Source organism: Panthera tigris, chromosome A1 (assembly GCF_018350195.1).
Source record: "Panthera tigris isolate Pti1 chromosome A1, P.tigris_Pti1_mat1.1, whole genome shotgun sequence".
Lineage (NCBI taxonomy): Eukaryota > Metazoa > Chordata > Mammalia > Carnivora > Felidae > Panthera > Panthera tigris.
In genome coordinates, this window is record NC_056660.1 from 97,514,631 (window position 1) to 97,540,792 (window position 26,162).

Below are 26,162 nucleotides of genomic sequence, written 5' to 3' on the forward strand. Positions count from 1 at the left end.
AAAGAGAAAGAATGACATGTGGCCTTTTGTAGCAATGTGGATGGAACTGGAGAGTGTTATGGCAAGTGAAATAAGTCAGGCAGAGAAAGACAGATGCCATATGTTTTCACTCTTCTGTGGATCCTGAGAAACTTAGCAGAAGACCACGGGTGAGGGGAAGGAAAAAAAAAGGTTAGAGAGGGAGGGAGTCAAAACATAAGAGACTCTTAAAAACTGAGAACAAACTGAGGGTAGATGGGGGTTGGGAGGGGAGGGTGGGTGATGGATATTGAGGAGGGCACCTGTTGGGATGAGCCCTGGGTTTTGTATGGAAACCAATTTGACAATAAATTTCATATTAAAAAAATATTCATGTATCCATACTCATACTCGGGTTTAACAGGCAGAATTTTTTATAATGATTGTACTAAAAATTTGCAGACTTTATAATGAACATCACAGAGTTGATGCATATGGACATTTATTTGAAAACTTGACAGTGAGAACAATAGAAAAGGAGGAAGGATACATTAAAGAAGATTAAAGATAACACTTTCAAATAGCAAAGATACCATTGGAAAAGAAATACACACATTTGGGGTTGTGAGGTATTAGGATTGTTCTAATTTTGGAATTCCAAACCCATGGATTCCAGTAAGAAATATCTTACTGTGTTCTTCCACTTGACAAAAATGAACTAGCTGGCAAGTATGAAAAAATACGTTGTCATTTATGTTCATTGTTGCGACAAAAATACCAGGCTTTCATGGTCCTTTGAAATTAGTGTGCCCACAGAAACATTTTGCACCTAAAAGTTACAGAGAGGGTGGGGCACCTGGGTGGCTCAATCGGTTAAGTATCTGACTCAGTTTCTTTCATCTAGGTCATGATCTCATGGTTCCTGAGGTCGAGCCCTGCATTGGGCTTTGTTCTGACAGGACAGAGCCTGGTTGGGATTCTCTCTCTCTCTGTCTCTCTCTCTGTCTCTCTGTCTCTGTCTCTCTTTCTCTCTCAAAATAATAAATAAAATTTTAAAAAAAGTGACAGAGAGGGTGATAGGGATATTGTGTTTTTTTAAATACTTTTTTTTTTAATTTTTAAAAAATGTTTATTCATTTTTGAGAGAGAGAGAGATTGAGAATGTGAGCAGGCGAGGCACAGAGAGAGAGGGGGACAGAGGATCTGAAGCAGGCTCTGTGCTGACAGCAGAGAGCCCAATGTGGGGCTCAAACTCATGAACTGTGAGACCATGACCTGAGCCAAAGTCAGACTGAGCCACCCAGGTGCCCCTTGAGTGTTTTTTAATGAATAGCCTAATGAAGAAATTAAGAGAATTTATAATCAATAGAATCAATAGCCATATCTGTCAATATCCATCCCACTGAATACTTGAATCCCCTTTTTAATGTACCTGGTGAGTAATTCTGCAACGTTCCTTTGCTTGGTTACCTCTAGGGATGGAGAATTCTGTTTTTCCTAAGGCAGGGGAGGGACTTCCCTTTCTGTGGGGAAATGGACTAAGCTAAGTGTTATAAAGTTCAGTGCAGTGATGAAATATGCTTGTTGGATAATCTGTTGATTTGGGTGTTTGCTTAATGAAGCAGGAGAGATTAAGTTTCTTCTGTTCTGTAGAGTTGGTTCAGATCCTTTTAATGTTATTTATTTATTTATTTATTTATTTATTTATTTATTTTTACATAAGTGTTTTTTCCCCCCTAATGTTTATTTATTTTTGAGGGAGAGAGAGAGGGGGGGACAGATGATCTGAAGCAGGTTCTGTGCTGACAGCAGAGAGCCCGATGCGGGACTTGAACTCATGAACTGCGAGATCATGAGCTGAGCCGAAGTCGGACGCTTTACTGACTGAACCATCCAGGTGCCCCTCAAATCCTTTTTAAATGGGAGGGAGTGTGGTCTAATGGGGGGAAAAATACTAGACTTGCAGTCAAAAGGCCAGGCTTGGAATCAGGAGGCCGGCCTCGACTTCACACAGTCGTGGGTCTGAGGGCCAGTCCTGTGATGCCTGAGAATCCTTTACTTTATCTTGCCTGTTCTCTTGGTACATCTCATGGGGTGGTTTGAAGAGTCATGTGACAGTGAACATGAAAGTGTTTTAGTGACTTTGCCTTATGGTTCTGTGCCTTATCATTCATTAAACTGGTGTACAGGGCTTTAATTGTAGGCAGATGAGTGTGGACTATAGTGATTCGGGTATTTTGCTTAATTATAGAGGAATTGTAAAGAGCTGGCGCATTTGTGGACATGGGTGGGGAGAGGGTAGGTTCTGATGCCAGGAGGGGAATGCATATTCCTGGAGGGTCAGGTTTTTTCATAGGTAGGAGATGCTCCCAGCTTCCTTGACCTGAAGCAGTCTGTCCCAAATTCATTCCTCAGCCCATGGGGACCCTCCACAGCTTATTCTTGGTTCCCCTAAGGGCTGAGGTCGTAATCTGATTCCAGCAGCTAGATAGTGGCTGTAGGACCCCACCCATCTCTTTTCACCTTTCAAGGGGAGGCTTGCTCACCTCACCTGATACTGATGGGTCTGCCAGATGGGGCAGATGTCTGGGACTCAGCCATTACCTGCCTACTTCCTGTCACTGGCGGCTTGGTTTTCTCAACACTGTGTTGTGCTTTTTGGATTGGATTGACCCAATACCAAAACACTTCTTAAAAAATGCCTCTGTTTTCTAGACTTTGGAGACACTACATGTTAGATCAGTGGGTCTCAAAATATGGTCTGGCGGACCACAATATCAGTCAGCATCTGCGTGTGTGTTAGAGAGGCAAGTTCTGGGGCCCCACTCCAAACCCCCTGAGTCAGAAACTCTGGGAGTAAGGTCCAGCAATCTATGTTTTAACAAGCTCCCCAGGGGATTGTGATGCACATTAATATTTGAGCACCCTGTCCCGGACTGTCTGGTTACCCTCTGTGCAGGCAGATAAGGTCACTTCACCTCCTCCTCTTCCTGTCCTTCTTCTAGACAAAAGTTTTCTGCTGGGACACCTGGTGGCTCCGTTGGCTAAGCGTCCTTCTCTTGGTTTCAGCTCAGGTCGTGATCTTGTGGTTTCGTGGGGATCTGCGCTGGCAGCGTGGAGCCTGCTTGGGATTCTCTCTCTCCCTTGCTCTCTGCCCCTCCCCAACTCATGCTATCTCTGCCTCTCTCAAAAATAAGCAAATTAACTTAAAAAAAAGTTTCTGCCTGGTGTCACCTTTTACCGTCTACCAGCCTACTGCTAAACTCCACCCAAAGGATCACCATGGCGTCTACATAGAAATAGTCTGGGTTAAATAAGATGACCACAAGAGCATAGCAAGCCACATGTTCCGGTGCTGTGATTTACAGGTATCCATCCTGATCTGCATTGCTCTGCAATGGCAAATAACATACAGTTTTCTCACAGACTAAAGAGATGCCACTTGGGTGTGGGGTGGAGAGGGTGGAGGGGCTTTAGGGATGGGAAGTCAGTTAGGATATTACCCCGTGTCATGCTCAGGATAGCTTTCCTTCTTTTCTCCTCCTCTTTTCCCTTCTAATTTTGTTTTACTTGCTTTCTACAGGAACGGATGAGCAGTTTGACAGTGTTATTAGCTAACGAAAAGAAGACCACATTACCTTATTTATGGACTTAGGGCGTTAATATCCAGAGGTTTAAATGGGAAAGGTGAGGTAGGTCTTCATGACGGCTACTTAATTTCTTCAGGAATACCTAAGTGGGAGCTACAATACATCTTTGTTTAGCGGCTTTGGTTTTCATTAAATTTAATTAACTCTCCCAGAAGCTTTAAATTTAGGGCAACTTCAAAATGCAGGTGGCTTCTGTTAAGTATAATTATATTCTGTTTATAGCTGCCGTGGAATGGGGAAGCTGGGCTGTCAGACCCAAAGCCTTTAACGGGCTCTCTAGTGTTTCAGGTTCAGAGAGTCCCACTTCCAAGCCCAGCCTGCCTGCCTGTCTTCTCACCTTCCTCTCTTCCTCCCTCCCCTTGTGCGGAAGGCTTAGGCTAATGTAAGCTTAACAAAACCCGCCCAGTTATACTTACAACCTTACTAAAAAGTCAAGTCAACATTACAGGGATGGTTTTGTCAGAAGGGCTCTAAGCCCAGCTGTTGATCCCTGGGGCAGGTTGGGGTCCTTGAGTTCAGCAGATTCTGTGTCCAAAGAACCAAGTGGCCACCAGCACTGGAGAGGATGAGACAGAGATCTGTGCTGCTTTCATGGCAAACACCAACTGCTAGGGAATGGAGACTTAGGTGCACAGAGCTCCCTCACCTTCTGTTGGACCCTTTTGCCTTCTAACTAAATGTATCCTTTTATATCTGGATTGATTCATTTATCATGTTTTTAAAATTTACTTTTGATAGACAGCGAGAGCAAGGGAGGGACAGAGAGAGAGAGAGAGAGAGAGAGAGAGAGAGAGAGAGAGAGAGAGAATCCCAAGCAGGCTCTGTGATGTCAACACAGAGCCCGACACAGGGCTCAAACTCACGAACCCTGAGATCAGGACCTGAGCTGAAATCAAGAGTTGAACACTTAACCAACTGAGCCACTCAGGTGCCACTATACCTGGATTTAGAAAGGACCACGCAAATTTGTCACACAGGTAGTGCACTAGCATGACAGAAAGCCTTCTCATGTAACCATCAGTGTCCCCCAAATGACAAACCGAGTCACAGAAGGAATTTGCTCCAGGTCAGTTTTCTGCACCCTCACCTATGTGCAGTCCTGCAAACTGAAGTGCATTTAGGGAGGGGTAGGGAGGACGAAGTGTTCTTAAACAGTACGCAAAACCTGCCCTTCCCACTCTGTCATGTTCATGGGAAATGAGCTCCTTCTCAGAGATGCCAGAACAGGTGCGCTGGGTCTGTAATTCAGCTGATTTGGGATCAGCGTTTTCTCCACCTAGCCAAGAGCATAATGTATCATTGCAAAGATAATGAGAAAGGGTAGGAGTTTGATGAAGTCCAAAGTGTTTTGGTTCTCTTGATAGAAACTACCCTTCCTTGGGTCTGAACTCGGATGATCTAGGTCGTTTTGATTTTGTCGGAAGCAAACAATTTTCTTGTAAATTTGCAAGCAGATGCTGTCCCCATTCATGTCCATTTCATTTGATTCCAGCTGTACTCCCGTGAACATTTAATGACATGCATAATTGTTATTGTGATCTGTGGTTACTGGGGATAAGTGTCAGACAGTTGAATAAATCATTGTGATTAGTGTTAATTACCAAATGTTCCTAAGTTTTGTTTCTCTTTTACAGTTGTTTGGTATCTACAGTCAGCGATGCTATAACCGATTTTTCAGTATTACCAGTTTGCCTGTTATCCACGCAAAATAAAAACATGTCTCTTCTTTCAGGATTGAATATGAAACTGGATGCCAGATGATATCTAGGAATTTTTTTAAGGGCAGCTGTGGTGTTCTCTTATGTAAGAAAATGTGCTGGGATGTCTGGGTGGCTCAGTTGGTTAAGTGACCGGCTCTCCATTTTAGCTCAGGTCATGATCTCACGGTTCGTCAGTTCGAGCCCCGTGTCGGCTCTGTGCTGACAGCGCGGTCCCCTGCTCACAGTTGCTCACTCTCTCTCAAAAATAAATAAACATTTAAAAGAAAGTGTCCTTCTGTTAGAGAAATGACACACTGAATTACGTAGGGTTGAAGAGATAAGAGTTGATGATACTGTTCTGTTTTTTGTGCACATTTGAACATTTTCATAAAAAAAGGTAGTCCCCTCATATATGTAAGTGTAGTGCAAAGCCAATGCATCTCTTCCCCCCAGATATCAGGTTCCAGTCACAGCCCTCCTTCCAAAGGTAGCCAGTAATGCTGGCTCAGTCACACCCCCTTTTTAGGAAACTGCCCTGTTGACAGTTCTTGATATCCTTAATTATAGGCTATAGCCTTTTTCATTATGCCTCTTTTTTAAAAAAATTTTTTAATGTTTATTTTTGAGGGGGTAGAGAGAGATAGAGAATGGGGGTGGGGCAGACAGAGAGGGGGACAGAGGATCTGTGCTGTCCACAGAGGCTGACTCAGGGCTCGAATTCATGAATGGTGAGATCATGACCTGAGCCAAAGTTGGGTGCTTAACCAACTGAGCCACCCAGGCGCCCCTCATTACCCTGACTTCTTGGACACAGTAAGTTGAGGTAAAAGGCTGTATTGTGGCCTTAGACCTAAGCTGTGTTTTCCAACTCTGTTTATAAGAAGCTGCTCATTTAGGGAAATCACTGGATATTTGTGTAATCCAACAAAAAGCATTGATCGAGTGACCTACCACCCTCTGTCCAGTTTGAAAAGATGAGTAAGGAGTCCTGGGAAATGCTGGGGGTCCTCCTGAGTTTTTGTGATAACCAGAGACACCCCTGTGTGTCCTAATGGGCCCAGGATCCTGGCATCTGGTGTGGCACTGGTGTGTGTAGGAAAGGACAAGTTGTGGTTTTTTTTATGTTTATGTTGATTTTTTTATTAAAAATTTTTTTTGAGGGGTGCCTGGGTGGCTTGGTCGGTTGAGGGTCCGACTTCAGCTCAGGTCATGATCTCACGGTCCGTGGGTTCAAGCCCTGCGTCGGGCTCTGTGCTGACAGCTCAGAGCCTGGAGCCTGTTTCAGATTCTGTGTCTCCCTCTCTCTCTGCCCCTCCCCTGTTCATGCTCTGTTTCTCTCTGTCTCAAAAATAAATAAACGTTAAAAAAAAAATTAAAAAGAAAATTTTTTTTGAATGTTTATTTCCTTTTGAGAGAGTGAGACACAGTGCAAGCAGGGGTGGGGCAGAGAGAGAGGGAGACACAGAATCCGAAGCAGGCTCTAGGCTCTGAGCTGTCAGCACAGAGCATGAAGTGGGCTTGAATTCACGAGCCATGAGATCATGATTTGAACTGAAGTCGGACGCTTAACCGACTAAGCCACATAGTTGCCCCCATGTTTATTTACTTTGAGAGAGAGAGAGAGAGCACATGTAGGGGAGGGACAGAAAGAAAGGGCGACAGAGGATCTGAAAGGGGGCTCCGTGCTGACAGTAGCGAGCCTGAGGCGGGGCTTGAACCCATGAACCCGCAAGATCATGACCTGAGCCGAAGTGGGACGCTCAACCAACTGAACCACCCAGGCGCCCCAAGGCATGCTCTTGACATTCAGGCTGACCCTGTATGGCAGTTGGGATATTTGTGCTGGAGAACAAGGGCTCCAGTCCCTCAGGTGCCACTTTGCTTTGGCTCTTGCTCCCACCTACCATATCCCTTCTATTTCCGGGAAACAGTGCTCAACCATTCCCTGAAAATTTGCCCTCCAACTACTTGCTGCTGGCCAAAACAGCAGTATTGAGAGAGGGTACCACAATCTGTCCTCAGTGATTAAGTGCATAAAAGCGAACACCTGGCTGGGATGAAGCATTGGAATTCATTTACCTTGAAGTATAATCAGTCAAAAAAGTTAAGTGGTGATATGAGAGGTTTTCTAATGAGAGGGAAGAAGGGGATGGGGAGGGTGCCTGGCAAGCAGAAGAGGCCGCTCAGGACTCACTCTGGTCTGTGCCAGGACTAACAAAGGGACTTCCTTCCTTCTGTGGCCTTGACTGCCTAAGGCAAGGAAGACCCCAAGGGGAACGGTGACCCTTGCTTTTGAAGCCAGGAGGCTCCCTGCTACATTTGCCTGAAGAAGATGAATTTCATTGCTCTGCAGTGTTAGGTTTTCTTTCTCCAAATGTGAAGGGGGAAGAAGCCTCTTAGCTTCAGAGAAGACAGGCAGCCATAACCAGAGAGCAGCCAACATGGCTGATGTGTTTTCCATGGACTTAGGAACCAGGGTGACCACCTCATTTTGGATAGTAGAACAGTTGGGTTCTCCTCTCTGCCTCTGTGATGTCAAGTCGGGGGGGCTGCACAACTGAACTGGGCCACACAAGGTCTTCTTATTTATGGTTTGAAATTCTTGCTCCGTGCCATAAATAAATTGTAGTCATTAATATGTTCTGGCATTGTTTTCAATCATTATGTTGGTTGTGAGAAGATAATTCAGAGGGTTTGTTGTGGGGGGTGGTGATGGTGTTTGTTTGTTTCCTTGTTTAATGTTTACTTTTGAGAAAGAGACAGAGTGCAACGGGGGATGGGCAGAGAGGGAATGAGACACAGAATCCGAAGCAGACTCCAGGCTTTGAGCTGTCAGCACAGAGCCCGATATGAGGCTCAAACTCACGAACTTTGAGATCATGACCTGAGCCAAAGTCAGACCTTTAACCCTTAACCAAATGAGCCACCCCGTGCCCCTCGTGTTTTTTTTTTTTTTTCTCCTGCCCTTAGGGAGTTTACAGTTTATTTTATTATTATTATTATTATTATTATTATTATTGATTATTGGAGAGAGAGCGAGCATTCAGGGAAGGGGCAGAGAGAGGGAGAGAAAGAATCCCAAGCAGGCTCCACACTGTCAGTGCAGAGCCTGATGTAGGGCTCAAACTCACAAATGGTAAGATCATGACCTGAGCCAAAATCAAGAGTCAGTTGCTTAAATGACTGAGCCAACTGGTGTTTGTCTTTTTTTTTAATTAATTAATTTTTTTTTTTGAGAGAGAGACACACACAGAGTGTGACTGGGGGAGGGACAGAGAGAGAGGGAGACACAGAATCTGAAGCAGGCTCCAGGCTCTGAGCTGTCTGCACAGAGCCTGACGTGGGGTTTGAACCCAGGAACCAGGAGATAATGACCTGAGCCTAAGTCAGGCCCTTAACTACTGAGCCACGCAGGCACCCCACCAGGTGTTTGTCTTTAATAAAGATTATCCATGACTTCTCCCCAAACTATCCCAAGGTAATCAGCACATAATTTTGCTCGACGATGAAAATAGTGCCCTGTGAAACCTCTTTTGTGCCAGGGACTCTAAGTGAGCCGAAGCTATATTGTGAGTGCATCTGTAAATGGCTGGGCCTGAACAGGAATAAATTAAGGGGACTGTCAGGGGGATGTGAATCCCAGTCACATTACCCCCTCTTCTAGCCTCATCCAGCCTTTATTGCAGCCATGAGCTCATTGAGGGCATGCTTTTGCCTTTCTGAATTGTTCACAAGCTATTAAAGTGTTTGTAATAGTGGAAGCCAATATCAGATACTTCTCCATCCTTTGAGTTTGGAGTCACTTGAAAATGTGCAGGGACTTCCGGAATTGCTAGTTTATGTTGAACCCTTAAAAGGGCTTGTGCTTTTAGAGGAATCTAAATACTGGGGCGCCCGGGTGGCTCAGTCGGTTAAACGCCCGACTTCAGCTCAGGTCACGATCTCATGGTCCGTGTGTTCGAGCCCCGCGTCGGGCTCTAGGCTGATGACTCAGAGCCTGGAGCCTGCTTCCGATTCTGTGTCTCCCTCTCTCTCTGCCCCTCCTCCGTTCATGTTCTGTCTCTCTCTGTCTCAAAAATAAATAAAACGTTAAAAAAAAATTAAAAAAAAAATAGGAGACTATTAGTCAGGAATCCTGACCTGGTGAGCAGTTTTCATCTGCTTTCAGAATATGACTAAAGTTTTTCTTCAGCAGGCTTTATCAGAGTCAGAAGATATGTGGTAATAAAGCCGTGATACTGAGACAAGGGTAACACCAGTCCAATAGTGAAGCAGAGGGAGTCTGGAAAACTCTGGAAATCTAGGTAAGGGAGGAAGGTCCAGAATCTAGAAGGCCGGGAAATCTGCCAGATTTGGCAAGTGGTTTACAAAATCCACCATATCTCGAAGTAGGCCACCAACGAGTTTTTGACGGTGTTACCTGTTTTTCCAACCTTTTCAGTCTTTGCAATTGGTATGCGTTGAGAAAAGTTAGTATCTTTCCAGATAAGAGGTTAATACCATGGGATTTATGCAGTGGTTTCCAAATTATGGTCATTGCACAAGCAGTGTCTTTACCATCCGGTTCATTGTTGGAAACGCAAGTTCTTGGGCCTGGTCGGACCTACTGACTCAGCAGTCTGTGTTAGCAAGTTTCCAGGTGATTCTGAGGCATGGTCAGGTCACAGCACCACCCCGTCTCCATGCCTTCAGTGGATTCCAGCCCCAGGAAGGTGGGATTTCCAGAACTCTTTGGTGAGAGGTGGTGGAGATCAGAGCCTGGTCTTCAAGCTCTTTTAGTAGCAAATGCTTATGTGGCCCGTTGAGCTGGGGTGGTACAATTCGGCCACAAAGCCAACCACAATTTTTTGTTTTTTTTTTCTAAAGCTCTGGAAGGTATCTCGCCTCTTTTAGTATAAAATACTCCTGAGCCTAAGAAGGGCAGTACTGACTTCATAAGGCAAAGGAAAAAGGGCAATTCTGGGAAACACCAAGATATATACCTGACTCATGGTGATTAAGTTGACAACATGAACATCACTGGGTCCCAGGGGGAACTTATGTGATGATATTAAATGAAAATTTATCCAAATGATAGTGCATAAAAGTTAAATATGGATGGATAGTTACCATGAAACTGTTGAATTTCAGGAAAGGCAATTTTCGTTTGCAGAACTTACATTTTTAACTCTATGGCGGCTCAGAGGCAACATCAGGAGACTATAAGCATCATGGGAGTTTTGCCCATGTAGCCTGGGATCGGTTGTAATGGGTCCGAGGTGAGAATCAAATTGTATGAAAATGGAATGTGAAACCTGTCTTGCAAATCATTATATTTGTGTAGTCCTTCAGATTAAGAGGAATTCATCAGGTAATGCAAGGAATTCTAGTTGGGATATGGAATTTTATGACTATTCTCCTTTATAAATGTAACCAGAATGGATTAGGTGGCCACTGGGTAGACATAAGTGTAATAATGTTCTCTTTATTGAAATAGCTTGCGGAAGAATCAGTCGCCTTAGTATGAAGGGCGAGGAAGCTTTTGGACCACAGACTTACACCAACATGAAATGATCCAAAATTAAAAACAAACTATACCTCAAGCCAAACTCAAGGCTTTCTGAAAAATGAGAACCCTTATATGCATAATGGAGAAACCATCTATAAAACTAAAAATATCACCTTGGGGATGCCTTACCTTTGGGATATGAGGCTCTCAATCTTTTAAAATTACCTCTTCCCTTGCATGGATATTATATGCTGAAGAAAATTAGAGAACTCTTTCTGGCTGATTGGCTTCCCTCTCAGACTATCCTGAAAGGTGAAATTATTTTTTAGAAGGCTGGATATAATATCAGACACCGACTAACAAAAGAGTTTCTCAACTCCTCATGTGTCTCCTCTATGACTGATCCTTCCCATTATATCTTTCAGAAATAAATTGTGACTTAGATTTCCATGCGTCATTTTTGTAAACAATAGTCTATTAAATCTTTTAATAAAATATGTGTTGGCTGCTACTAGAAAAAACTGGAGTAATACATCTTCCTTGGAGTTCTAGTGAGGGTTCTTTTATGTTAATAGTGTTCTTTTTAACAAATGAAGCTTCAGGGTAAAACTCCATTCAGTAACACCTATGGGAAATAAATGATAAGCAATAAACCGTAATCAGAAATGCAATCAGAAAACAGGGAAACAGGCTAGCTTTTAACTTAGAGCTGGTTTTTTACCTCCTAGGACGTAACCTGATCCAGGAAAGCTGGAGATATACGTCTGTATGTAGTTATTAAATTAGGCAAGAGCACCTCTTCCTATAGCAGGCCAAAGTCTTTATAATTTACAGTAAGGTAAGAACACCTTCATTATGTTTAAAAAAGTTTTTTTAATGTTTTATTTATTTTTGAGAGACACAGAGTGCAAGCGAGGGGAGGGGCAGAGAGAGAGGGAGAAACACACACACACACACACACACACACACACACACACACACACACATAAAAGATTACCTTAATATCTCCCAATAACATGAACTTGATACACTGAGCTTGGTGATGTATCCTGCCCTTGTTCTCAAATGGCTGTGGGCTCAAGTTTGATCTTTTCTGGGGCCATTGTGTGGGAGTGAGACTGAGGTAGGGCAGATGCAGGCAACTACTGAAGAGGCCTGAAAGGGAGCAGGCATCTCTTTAGCCCAAATCTGCAGCATTGGACAACCAGAGACATTTCTGGAATTGCTGGCAGTGACCTGAAAGTTTTGGCCAGCCTTGGGTCCCAGAAGTATTCTGCTGTGTATTTAAGCCAGAGCAGACAATTACCACTAGATGGCATCACATTGCAGCGAGCCGGGTAAGTGTGAACTTTGTAACGTTGCCCCTCTTAGCCCCTGGTTGTGCAGGCTTGCCCCCAACATCTGGTTCACCTTGCAATTCAACAGCTCTGTGCTTACACAATGGATTTCTTTTGTTTGTTTGCACTCTACTTATCCAATTATGGGATTTTCTCTCCTATAGGCAAAGGAACTTAAAACAGATGAAATGGATATGTTCCTTGAAAAACATAAAATGGCAGAACTAGTGCAAATATAGAACACTTGAATAGAACAATCAATATTAAACAAATATCTCAGGAGGCTTCCCCTCCCTGGGACCCCAGGCTCAAGTTGTTTTACAGGTAAGTTCTACCATACTTCCAAGAAACAGTTCATTTCTAACTCCTTCTAGATGTTCCAGAGAGTAAAAACTGCCCAGCTCATTTTATGGATCTAGAGTAATGAACAAGATTCACACTGTGTGTGTGGGGAGTGCACCCCTCTGCAGGGAGGTGGGGTTTCCTTAGTACCAGCTGGACTCTTGGAGCCTGGGTGATGCCCACTGTGCCCAAAGATGTGCCACAAGGCTGCCAGATCCTTCCATTGTCCCTTCTCTCCCTCTAGCTCTCCAGAAGACTAGAGCTTTGTGTGCTCTGGATTGGAGACCTCGAGGGGTAAGCGGGGACCACTGATGAACAAGGGGAGTGGTCCTCTGAAGGTGAAGCTGGGCCATGAAAAGAGGTACCTGAAGCCTGGGAACCACCAAATATCAGAACTGGGAGGGACCACAGAGACCACAGTTTCCAGATTATTGCACCATCACCTCTCTGACCAGGCTGAGTGAATGCCCTCTTCACTAGGTGAGGTTGTAACTACCTGTTAGCCACTCTCTCCTAGGACAGCTGGGACAGAAAGTCCTTCCTGGGACTGAGCTGAAATCTACTTCTCTGGGGACTAACCAGAGAACGTGATCTGTCTGGTTGAGGCACTAACCCGGGAAGTGAACAGCAACCAGCTGGGAAAAAAACAGAGACTTCGGGTCTGTGGTGCAGAGGTTACACAACCAGTGCTAAATCTGTACTGGCTTTCACACACCTGGGACTTGAAGCAGATGGAAACAGATCAAGGACGTGTAGGGTCCTGACCACAGGAGCCAATGGCAGCTGGGTTTGCTGCTTTGCATACACCTGCTGTTGCTGGATAGCACAGGGTATGAATGTGAGAGGCTTCTCTATTACATAGCTGTCTCCCCTTATCCGCGGTTTTTCTTTCTGCGGTTTCAGTTACTCTCGGTCAACAAAGTCCGGAAGAAGATGGTCCTTCTTCTGACAGCAGTATACGTAGCCAAATGCTACATCACAAAGCCTGTGTCATTCACCTCGATTCATTTTACTGCACACGCATGGTATCATCTCACATGGTCCCGAGAAGAAGGCTGAGTATAGTACAATAAAATATTTTGAGAGGGAAAGACCACATCCACATAAATTTTATTGCAGTATGTTGTTGTAATTGTTCTATTTTATGATTAGATGTTGTTAATCTCTGACTGTGCCTAATCTATAAATTAAACTTTATCATAGGTGTGTATGTAGAGGAAAAAACGTAGCCCATATAGGATTCAGTACCGTCTGCGGTTGCTGGAATCTACTGGGAGTCTTGGAACATATTCTCCACCGATAAGAGTAAACTGCTGTCCAGATATCGTTTCTCTATCAGTCCATGGAGAGGGATTCCCGCCAGAAAGACTGTATCTAGGAATTAACTTATTCAAGATTATGCACACGCTCTATGGAGACAAGTTTAAAATGTAAGTAAAGGACATAGAGGATGATCTGAGTAAATGGAGAGACATTTCATGAGATGACTTAAATATGAACATGGTGATTCTTCATATATTATCTGTGATTTCAATTCAATCCCAATAAAAAATTTCATTTGGATTTTTTTTTGATCAATTTGATAGGCTTTACTCTGAAATTTATACAGAATAATTAAAGTCCACAAATAGTGAGCCAGTCTCTTTAAAAAAAAATTTCTTAGGGGTGCCTGGGTGGCTCAGTCGGTTAGGCGTCCAACTTCGGCTCAGGTCATGATCTCACGGTTCGTGGGTTTGAGCCCCCCGTCAGGCTCTGTGCGGAAAGCTCAGAGCCTGGAGCCTGTTTCAGATTCTGTGTCTCCCTCTCTGTCTGCCCCTCCCCTGTTCAGGTTCTGTCTCTGTCTCAAAAATAAATATTAAAAAATTTTTTTTAATGTTTATTTTTTAGAGAGAGAGAGGGAGGGCGGGGGGAGGAGCAGAGAGAGAAGGAGACAGAATCTGAAGCAGGCTCCAGGCTCTAAGCTGTCAGCACAGAGACCAACACGGGGCTTGAACCCACAAACCGTGAGATCGTGACCTGAGCTGAAGTTGGACACTCAACCGACTAAGCGCCCCTACCCTTGTAACAATTTTTAAGTGTACAGTAGAATACTGTTAACTATGTGCACAATGTTGTATGGCAGATGTCCAGAAGTTTTTCACAGTAAGCCAATCTTGACAGGGAAGAGTAAGTGGGGTAACATTCCCTGGGCAGATATTAAGACAGACTCCAGAGCCATAGTAATTAAGCCAGTGTGGTACTGGTACAAGGACAGACCAACAGATCAATGCGATAGGAGGAACAGCTTAAAACAGACTCATACACTGATTGGAAGGTGATATAATATGAAGGTTGCACCCTAAGTCAACGGGGGAAAGGAAGGGCTGTGTAATAGATGCTACTGGAAAATGAGGCTCATTCTATGGAAAAAAGAACACTGACCTTGTCATCACGCCACACACAATGGTAGCTTCCAGACGAATCAAAAATCTAAATAGGAGAGCTGAAATGATACAGTTGTTTGAAGAAAAGGTAGGAGAATTTTTTGTGACCTTAGGTAGGGAAGGATTTATTAAGTAAAGGTTCAGATGCAAAATCCATACCAAAAAAAGTTGATTTTCAGGACATCTGGGAAATGTTATTACAAAGATCAGAATAGACTAGAAATAAAGTGGTGAATGCCCACAAGGGATTGATACCTAGAACACAGAGAATACCTGCAAATTAACAGGAAAAAGATACAAACTCTAGTGGAAAATGGCAAAGTATTACAGGAAAGAAAAATTTACAGAATACCTGCAAAATTCTACAAGGACATACGCAAAGAAAAGAATATATATGGTTATCTTTGAAGAGGAAGAGAAGAGTGGGATTTAAAACCATGTACGTGTGAATAAACGGTAAAAAAGGTTCATTTAGATAAGTAGGTGAGGAGGCTTTTCGGACTAGTGAACGGAGTGTCACCAAGTGAGAAGCATGATGAACTGAGTCTTCTCTGAAGGAGACTCAAAAAGAAAAAAGAGAGTTGCTGATACCTGTTCCTTTAAGCTTCAAGCCAACCCCACCTGCCTGGTTTTATTCCTTGAAATCATGTAAACACCTTCCCTTTAGATCATCGGGTAGCCTCAGAGGCTGTCTTGATTACTGGAAGGAATGGATATAGGGCACCTAGCAAAGAGCATAAACTCAAATGTGAGTTTCCTTTTGCCATTTTATTTACTTATTTTTTATTTTATTTTATTTTTTTATTTTAGAGAGAGAACAATGGGTGAGCGGGGGAGAGGAGCTGAGGGAGGGAGAAAGACACAGAGAATCTTATGCAGGCTCCATGCAGAGCCCGACGCACGGCTCCGTCCCATGATTGTGAGATGCTGACCTGAGCGGAAATCAAGAGTTGGACGCTCGGAGCAACCCGGCCCCTTCTCTTGCCATTTTAATGTTGTCTTTTTCAGTGGCTTTTCTGCCAACACTTCTTTACTGAAGACCTTTAAAAATCGATGACCATCAGGGTCTTTCTCCTCTGTTTTCCTCCATTTATTTTGAAGGATGGTCACGATAGGGCTCTACTACAGGTGTGTCTCCTGAGTGCCCTTTTTTCTGGGGATCACACGTCTATGAACGCAGCCTGGGACAGCATGAGCAAAGTGGACAGCCACGTTCCCCTGATGATTCATATCAAGATCCTGCCCCCACCCCTCCATCGCTGTGCTGGACGTCCATCCCGGAACTCATGCTGCTAAAACCCTTTCTCCCCAATCTTCTCCTCTCACAGGTGTTTCTTTAATTAAGTAAAAGACAGGATGCAGACACATGTTGGGTTTTATTTTGTGAAATTTGGCCTCACCTTTGCCTTCGGCTTGTCAGTTGTGCTCTCACAGAAGTTCCTCTGGGTTTGTATCCTTCCCGAATTCCATATATGTGTTGTGTGGATTTCCGTGGCCCTTGTGAGCAGAGCGAGCAAGGACAAATTGGTGGATGTTATGGAAAGGGAGGTTGAGCCTTAAGGTAAGGAAAAGCCTTTAAAAATCAGAACGGTCTCAACATGGAATGGATTTCCATGGAAGGTTAGGGAATTTCCTTTAAAAATTTTTTAAAAATAGTTATTTATTTTTGAGAGAGAGAGAGAGAGAGAGCGAGCGAGCGTGTGACAGGGACGGGCAGAGAGAGAGGGAGACAGAGAATCTGAAGCAGGCTCCAGGTTCCGAGCTGTCGGCACAGAGCCTGATGTCGGGCTCGAACTCATGAACTATGAGATCATGCCCTGAGCTAAAGTCAGTTGCTCAACTGACTGAGCCACTCAGGTGCCCCAGGTTAGGGAATTTCTTGTCACAAGAGGTGTGTCAGATGTGCCTGCTTGATCAAGGTGTGGATGGTGGAGTCCAGGGACCGTGGACCCTCCTGACACATTAGCATCATCTGGAGAGGTTTTGGTACCCTCCCCCCAGTGCTTGCCCCCTGCCCTCAGATATTCTTATGTAATTGGTTTGGCATGGGAGTAGACATCACTTTTTTTTTTTTTTTCCACCAAGCTCTCTGGGTGATTCCAATGTGCCCCGTAGCTGAGAGCATCTTAAAAAAAAAAAAGAGGGGTGCCTGGGTGGCTCAGTTGGATAAGTGTCTGACTTAGGCTCAGGTCATGATTTCATGATTCATGAGTTCAAGCCCCGGAGTCCGCATGGGAGTCTCTTTCTGCCTCTGCTTTTCTGTCCCTCTCTCTCTCTCTCTCACAATAAAGAAGTAAATAAAACATAAAAAAAAAAAATGAAAGGGAATTTCAGGTTAGGGAGTTTGGGTCTAACAACAGAAAGTTCTTCTCTGACGTGATAGTATTTTAAGTTCCTATTTGGCATGAGGATTGTGCTCAGGTGCTTTTTGAGGCCAACTTGCTCTTCCTCACCTGTTTTCCTTCATCTGGGCTGTGTCCCGAGGCCACCTGGAGCTGTCTTTGTAGAAGGAGGGAGCTTGCCACTCTTGAGGCTGCTCTGACTTGGGCCGCTGGTTTTCGCTCCCTTGGGGACCGATGGCCTGAAAGTGCCCTCTTACCTTCCCGCACTGGAAATCACAGCACTCTCTCTGAAGGGACAATTTTCTGTGGAATTGGTTATTTAACTAGCAGCTCGAGATTGAAGAAAACACGTTTCACTGTGGAAAGGCCATCGACAGTAGGCGTGAGTGTACAATTTTCTTTTTTGGGGGTGCATATGCGGAACGGGTTTAGTAAATCCCAGATTCCCGTTTTCTTAGGCAATTGGAAAAGACATTAAGGCATGACGACAAGGTCCTCCATCTGGGGGCACCTGTTAATTATTTGCAACCTGCAAGGACGAAGATAAGTTTGGGAAGAGAAGGAGGGTGAGGGCAGACAGGGTGAGAAATCGGCCGCAGAACCCCAGCTTGTAATGGGAGTTATCACCTCAAGTCCCCTCCCAAGAGTTTGCCTCCTGTTTTTCTGCAGAGACCTTAGCATGAAATTTCGTTTCTCCAATGCTCCTTCCCCTCTGTCCTTTTCAACTCACTGTCTGTTCTGTCTTTTCAGCTCCCCTGTAGGTAGGCTGGCTTTGCTGTGACACGGCGCCATTTTATAGAGTTAATTCTCCTCTTGCCTGCTTTCAGGAAAAAGATCAGGGCTTGACATTATAACAGGACTCTTTAAATGCCTGGGAGGGGGTAAGGTTCACTAAAATAAAATCAGTTGCTTGGACGTGAGTAGCAACAAGTCTCACTCCCAAACCTTAACCTTCCTACCATTAAAATGTTAAATGTAAACAAGATGGACCCTGACGTTACCTTAAATACATGCCTTCCTTAAAAACAAAACAGAACAAACCTAATTTTCAGGTAAATTTTCCCAGCTGGTTTCATAGGTTTCTCTTCTTAACCTGATTAAGTGGCCATATTTATTCCTTCCTCAATCCTTGGTGGAGTGTGGTGAGGTGCATGGGAATGAAAAATTCACCGTATGAAGAAAATTCTGTTACCTCGCTGGTGAGCGAGCCAACCTTTGCTGGGTTGGCTTTAGTGAGCCATGGCCGAAAGTGACGCTCTCCACTTAGCCCCCTGCATTGCCCTCCTGGAGCCACAGTGACTGGGTCATACGTGGCTGGAGCTGTAGATGATGAGGAGGAGAATCTGAAGGATGGGAGCAGGTGCTTCTTATTCATGGAATGAAACCCTGTCTTTCTAAGAGAACAAAAGCCAGTTTATGTTACTATGGATTGCTTTTTAATTCATATGATTTTAGGGAGGGACACAAAAATGCTCACACAAAACAAGAAATGCTAGGCTCTTCAGAACTTCTGGGTGGTGTGCAGTGCCCAGAAGCTTCTAGAGAACAAAACACAGTAATGGTTGTAAGGGAGGGTGGGTGAGGGGTGTCAGCTTTGGCCTTGATCTACTCAGAGGTTTTGCTTTAGAAGTCTGGTTCCTGAAAGGTCTAGGGATGGATAAATGCTGTGGCTCCAGGAAGGTCTTAGCAGTTCTGGGCTCCCTTACGAATCATTTGCTTGACTGTAAGAAGTAGGCATAAAGAATTTCCTAATCAAGAGTCAGTGCCCTGTGGCCTGGTGGACATTGACAATGTTGGCATGACCCATGTAACAGATAAAACACCTCCATTTGAAGCTTCTGGAAGGCTTTCCTCATTGGAGGTTGCAGGCACCACCATTACCTGGAGATTCTTCGAAGCAGGAGGAGATGTGGTGTCCAGAAAGAGGTCCTCAGACTACCAAGCTCCCTACCCTCTGGGTCCCGGCTGCCTGAGCCTTTTGGTTCAATTTGAAAACTGAGCCCCCACCTCAATTAGCTCCTGGTGAATAAGTGGCGGCTGTTGAGAACCGTGTTAGGGGATGTGATGCAAATAAGTTTTTATAATTAGGTAAATTTGAACTATTTTGATTCAACTCAGATGATCCCAGAACTGTCTGATGAAGAAAGACACAGTGACTGTAAATAGTGCCTTGGTGTATATACGCCTGATATTCTTTACATACATATGAGTGTCCATCTTTATATGCAGATCATTGATCTTTTCTAGCTCTTGTTATCATCAGTTTAAGCAATCCCTCCACTTAGGTTTTTATTTTCATGTGACCTGAAAATGAAAAGAAAAATGTGGATGCCCTCCCAATAATGTTCTTGGAACAATCTGATTCTGAGTGTCTGCCTCCTGGAGGATCTCCCTGGGACTGTTCCTCGTGGCCCTCCCCTATCCCCCTCCCCTACCCTCCCTGCTAGAGATTTCCACACGGCGGGCCCACCTCCAGCATCTCAGCCCTGGTGGGTACCCTTGTTTCCAGACGGCTATGGCACTATCAGGAGATTCTGTTCTTCTTTTAGGAAATGTTACAGCTTTCCCCAGAGCTGTGTCCTATAACTACAGAGACCACAGGGCCGGTGGGGAAATATTTTCCCTTTGTTTTAGCTGAACACAGGATAGTTGGAGCAAAACTGAAACTGCTACTGAGAAAGAAGAAAAGCATGGCTATTCCTTGGGCAACCAGTCGTTTCTATCCCACTTCATTTTCATTTCTGGAAAATCTTGAGTTTATGAAAGTGCCTGTTGATAATACAGACAGTAATCTGGTCCCCAAGGCAAAGATGGTTTCAATATCTCCCAAGACCTCTCAAAGCAACCACACAAACCAATGATGGTTTTGCATCACAGTGTGTGTGTGTGTGTGTGTGTGTGTGTGTGTATACATATACATATATGTATGTATGTATATATATATATATATATTTTTTTTTAACACGACTGATCTTCTGCCCTTTGGTCTAGTTTGGGGAGAAGTTTGTACCCCTGGAAAGGAAATGCAAGGAAAAAAAAGATGAGGCTCTATTAGTAACTACTGTATCCCTGTGAATGGAATCTCTTGGTTTGAACCAGTATCCCCGTTTAACAGATAAGGAAATTGAAGCTTAGAGAGATTAAGCCCTTTTGCTGCAGGTGTTTGTTGACTACCTGTAAGTGCACATTCTAAGTGTTTGGGACTCATTCATCAGTGAAGAAAACAGGGTTTTCTGGCTCAGGGGCCAAGTTCCCACCTGCAGGCACAGAATGGAGACTGGAAGGCAAGTGTCTTAAATGCACTTTGCCACATTGCTTAGGGCCAAAAGGACTGGACCTTTAAGGTTATTTGAAATTAAAGTTAAAAAAAAATACTGTGATGCAAAACCATCATTGGTTTGTGTGGTTGCTTTGAGAGATGTTGGGAGATACTGAAACCATCTTTACTTTGGGGACTTGATTGACCTCCAGGTCAAAAGACAATTTGGTAATACCTGCTGACTACCTTCCAGTTCCCATCCACCCAACTTTGGCTTTTTTTCCTTTTCTTTCTTTCTTTTTTTTTTTTTTTAATCTCCTATCAGTTTTTTTTTTAAGTCCTGTAAATGAGAGGGTTCAAGAGAAGACAGGGTAAGTCTCCTTCCAAATAATACTTGAAAGGGAAATAACCCATTTGGATTAAAACAGGTAGGTATCCAGTTAATAGGGATTTGCCTTGCGTGGACAAGTTGTTTTGAAAAAAAATCTGGAAAAAGCAATAGGAACTATTTTGAAAAACCGTATCTACATGTTCATAACAAAAAATTTTATTCTTTACTTTCATTTTGGAAAAATATATTTTTTCTAACGATGCTGCCATTAATAAAAACACTTTGGAATTCCTCCTATCCTACTGATTTAAAAACCACTTCATAAGTGACAAAAGAAATGTCATGTCATTACATCATATGGAGACTCCCATGGAGCAAAATACCATTTCTTGGAAGGACCATTTACCTTATTTTCCAGATGCGGCTCTGAATGTCTTTGTCTACTTTCCAAATCAAATCTACCCATAATTGCTGAAAATTTCTCACCACTGAGGAAATTTATTTATTTATTTATTTTTTTGCTTGATTTTTTTTTTAATTTATTTTTTTTTTTAATATATGAAATTTACTGTCAAATTGGTTTCCATACAACACCCAGTGCTCATCCCAAAAGGTGCCCTCCTCAATACCCATCACCCACCCTGCCCTCCCTCCCACCCTGCCCTCCCTCCCACCCCCCATCAACCCTCAGTTTGTTCTCAGTTTTTAACAGTCTCTAATGCTTTGGCTCTCTCCCACTCTAACCTCTTTTTTTTTTTTTTTTCCTTCCCCTCCCCCATGGGTTTCTGTTATGTTTCTCAGGATCCACATAAGAGTGAAACCATATGGTATCTGTCTTTCTCTGTATGGCTTATTTCACTTAGCATCACACTCTCCAGTTCCATCCATGTTGCTACAAAAGGCCATATTTCATTTTTTCTCATTGCCACGTAGTATTCCATTGTGTATATAAACCACAATTTCTTTATCCATTCATCAGTTGATGGACATTTAGGCTCTTTCCATAATTTGGCTATTGTTGAGAGTGCCGCTATAAACATTGGGGTACAGGTGCCCCTATGCATCAGTACTCCTGTATCCCTTGGATAAATTCCTAGCAGTGCTATTGCTGGGTCATAGGGTAGGTCTATTTTTAATTTTCTGAGGAACCTCCATACTGTTTTCCAGAGCGGCTGCACCAATTTGCATTCCCACCAACAGTGCAAGAGGGTTCCTGTTTCTCCACATCCTCTCCAGCATCTATAGTCTCCTGATTTCTTCATTTTGGCCACTCTGACTGGCGTGAGGTGGTATCTGAGTGTGGTTTTGATTTGTATTTTCACCACTGAGGAAATTTAAAAGTATATGTCACAAACTAAAGGCAATTTTAAAAGAGGTGTTCCAAAATATTTTGAGGAATGGCAGCATTATCGGATAAAAGGCATAGATTCCCAAGGTGCCTACTTGGAGAAAGGCTAACTCTTTATTTTGGCAGATATTGAACCACCTACCCTATGAATAGTTCAAATACATATTCAGGCATCTTTCCTCACCACATCTAAGCAAAGATTTTGGATGTTAAAATTTGGAATAGTGGTGACCTTTATCTCATTATTTTAAATGGGAAAGATTGTAAAGCATTTCCAACCCACTCAAAACAGTTTGCTCCCAAATCACTAAATCACTCTTACATCCTTCTACAACAAAGTGAAGTTTTCTGGAACCAACTACTACCTCAAATATCTTTCAAAGTTTTCACACATAGAAAAAAAAAAATCATAGTCTTGGCAGAGGGGAACAATGCATGACCAAACTTCTGTCTTCTCACTTCTCCCTTCTAAATTTTGGGCTTTTCCATCCTTCTTAGATGTACCTACTTTCTTCACAAGCTTTTCTATCTTTCTACTCTTTGGGTAGATTTTTCCCTTAGTAAGGCGAGGGAGGTGAAGGTGGTAATACACAACACTTTTGATCGAAGAGTATACAGGTCTGTCTGGAGAACAGCCAGAGGGGACTTTTCTATTGCTATTTTATTTTATTTGAAAGACACACACACACACACACACACACACACACACACACACACACACACACACACAGACAGAGAGAGGTATCAAGTGGGGGAGAGACGAAGAAAGAAAAAGAATCCTAAGCAGTAAGCAGGCTCATACTCAGTCCAGAGCCTGACATGGGTTTGTGGGGGAGGGGGGATGTGAAGGACTCATTCCCACAACTCTGGGATCTTGACCCGAGCCAAAATCACGAGTGTGACCCTCAATGGACTGAGTCATCCAGGAGCCCCATTATAGTAGATATTCTGATGCTAAGTGTTCAGCAGATAAGGAAACCTGTGTAAAGTAGCTTGTGTTTCTACTTGTCTCATACATGGTAACTGACTTACTAGTACACCAAACATGTTATTTAAAAACAATTTTTTTTAACATTTACTTATTTTTGAGACAGAGAGAGACAGAGCATGAGCAGGGGAGGGACAGAGAGAGAGGCAGACACAGAATCTGAAGCAGGTGCCAAGCTCTGAGCTGTCAGCACAGAGCCCAACTCAGGGCTCAAACCTGTCAACCACGAGATCATGACCTGAGCCAAAGTCCGAAGCTCAACCAACTGAGCCACCTAGGTGCCTCTCAGACATGTTTTATACTACAGGAAAATCTCAGTATTTCTTTGAAATTCATGATTGAAGTTTTTGTTTTGGCATCTTGAAAGAATTATCTAAGTGGCATTTGCCACCTAATTCATATAACTTTTGTTTTGTTTTTGGATCCATACTCTGTTTTTTGTGTGTTTTTATTTGTTTTGCTAAGCCTGCTCTTTGTTGGATGAAGGAGATAGTTTCTCTGGAGGTCAACTGACCCTCACCACCCCCCCCCCCCCAAACATGACTTGTGACTTATCTTTAATTTAGAGTAATTCATTCCATGAGTATTTCTCAGGTTGGTATTTCTTGAAACAACATTCTGGGAATGTGTTCTGAAAAAATGTTTCATTGTATAGTAAGTATGGGGACATGGGTCCCTTCACTTCTTTAGAGATTCACAATTTATAAGAATACACTAATGGCTGAGAAGTCTTGTAGGGAAAACAAAAACTTTTAATTAACTTTTTTCCAATAACACGTCCCATTTTTTTTTTAAATGAAATATCTTTTAATATCTGGCAGAACACCAGTTTGGGAGACGTTCCATTAAATCTATTATTTATTTCTATCACAGATGGAAGAGGCTTCTCTGAACTTTGATGGAGTTAAGAAATGTCATACAGTTCTACAGCTGCATTTCCCAGCTCTTAAAAATATCCCAAAGAAGCAAATGCTAATGCTAGACATCAGAATTTCACAAGGGCAAAATGATGTATAAGTTGGCAAGATGTTACGCTCTAATAATTAAAAGGTTTTTCCATGTTAAGCACTGATCATTTTCAGAAAAGGCTAAGAAGCATTTGTTTTGAATTCTAATGAAAATTAAAGAATGTAATTACAGTATGCCCCAAATGTGTTTCTATTATGAATAATTTCTCCAGGGATATTATATACACGTAGTATTCGATGCATTCCTTCAAAATCGTATTTACCACTGTTGTGAGAAGGGAGAGATCTTCACAGTAATAATATGAGTGTTACCTTACATTAAATGCAGCCAAATTTGAACTGGTAATTAGAGTCAGATTAGTGTACCAGGAGCAGATAGAATGGAAACTTCTGGAAATGAAGACTAAAGACCGCCATGGAAGCTGGTCGTCCCTTCTGGGCTTTCTGTGCAGCATCACAATCCTCCTTCCCAATCCCCACTCTTCCCCCCACCCTACCATGCTATGTGCCCTTTGTATGTGCATTGACAAACTGTTCAAAGCTTAACTTTTGCCAGAGATACCGCCCCCTCCATGAAGTCTTCTCTGATGTCCTCCAAGTGCCTGTTATTTCTCTCTGTCTCTAGACCCATTACACTGGAAAAGTTACGTCTGTATTTTATTGTTTACATTCAACCTTGATTATGATATTTGTGTTCTTGTCAACACCCTGTCATGCAACCCACAGCCCATGTAGAAACTGTTTGCATTTCTTGGATTTGGACAATGTGCAGCTGGTGTCCAATATTTGTAAGTTGAATAGTGGGGAAAAAAACTCCTCCAAAGCCAAGTATTTTTTTTTTTTACTGTTTGTTTGTTTATTTATTTATTTTGAGAGAGAGAAACAGAGTGTGAGCAGGGGAGGGGCAGAGAAAGAGGGAGACCCAGAGTCTGAAGCAGGCTCCAGGCTCTGAGCTGTCAGTGCAGAGCCCAACACAGGCCTCAAACTCATGAACTGTGAGATCATGACTTGGGCTGAAGTCAGACACTTAACCAACTGAGCCACCCAGGCACCCCCAAGTACTTCTTATAAGTATCCTCATACCGAGAGTTATCAGTAAAAACAAAATGGGTATCTGAGGACTGTCACCTCAGTGTTTCATGTTGGCCTTTTGTGTTAATGGTCTCACCAGGATGCCAGTTTGTACCCAAGAAGCACTTGGATACAAGTGGATACAAGTGTGTTATTTCATTATTGTGTCTTTTAGAGGCAACACAAACTTAACCAGCAGAATATTTTTCAGTATTTCTGTTGCATGAACTGCTTTTTTAAAAAAATATAATGTATTGTTGAATTGGCTAAAGTGTGTACATTGTGCTCTTGGTTTTGGGGATAGATTTCTGTGATTCATCGCTTACATACAACACCCAGAGCTCATCCCAACAAGTGCCCTCCTCAGTGCCCATCACCCATTTTCCCATCCACCCTCATTGTTCTCTGTATTTGAGAGTCTCTTATTGTTTGCCTCCCTCCCTCTCTGTAGCTATTTTTACCCCTTTCCCTCCCCCCTCATAGACTGCTTTTTTTAGTGTGTTATTATTTTAGAGTGTGTGAATTTTTTTTCTTTCTTTCTTTCTTTCTTTCTTTCTTTCTTTCTTTCTTTCCTTCCTTCCTTCCTTCCTTCCTTCCTTCCTTCCTTCCTTCGAGCACATGTGAGTTGGGAAGAGGGAGGGAAAGAGAATCTTAAGTAGGTCCCATGCTCAGTGCTGAGTCTGATGTGGGGGTTGGTCCCACCACCCTGGAATCATGACATGAGCTGAAATCAAGAGTCAAACACTCAACTGACTGAGCCACCCAGGCTCTCCTAGAGTGTATGAGGTCTTGGCACCTGTCTGGATTAAACAAATAAACAAACAAAAACTAAAGATGCTATGAAATAACATTTATAAGGTCCATTACACCTTGACTTTGAGCAATTGCCTCATTACCTTAAGTTCAAAGCAAATTCACAGCATTCCATGTAATAATGATTTACATTTGTCTGTGATT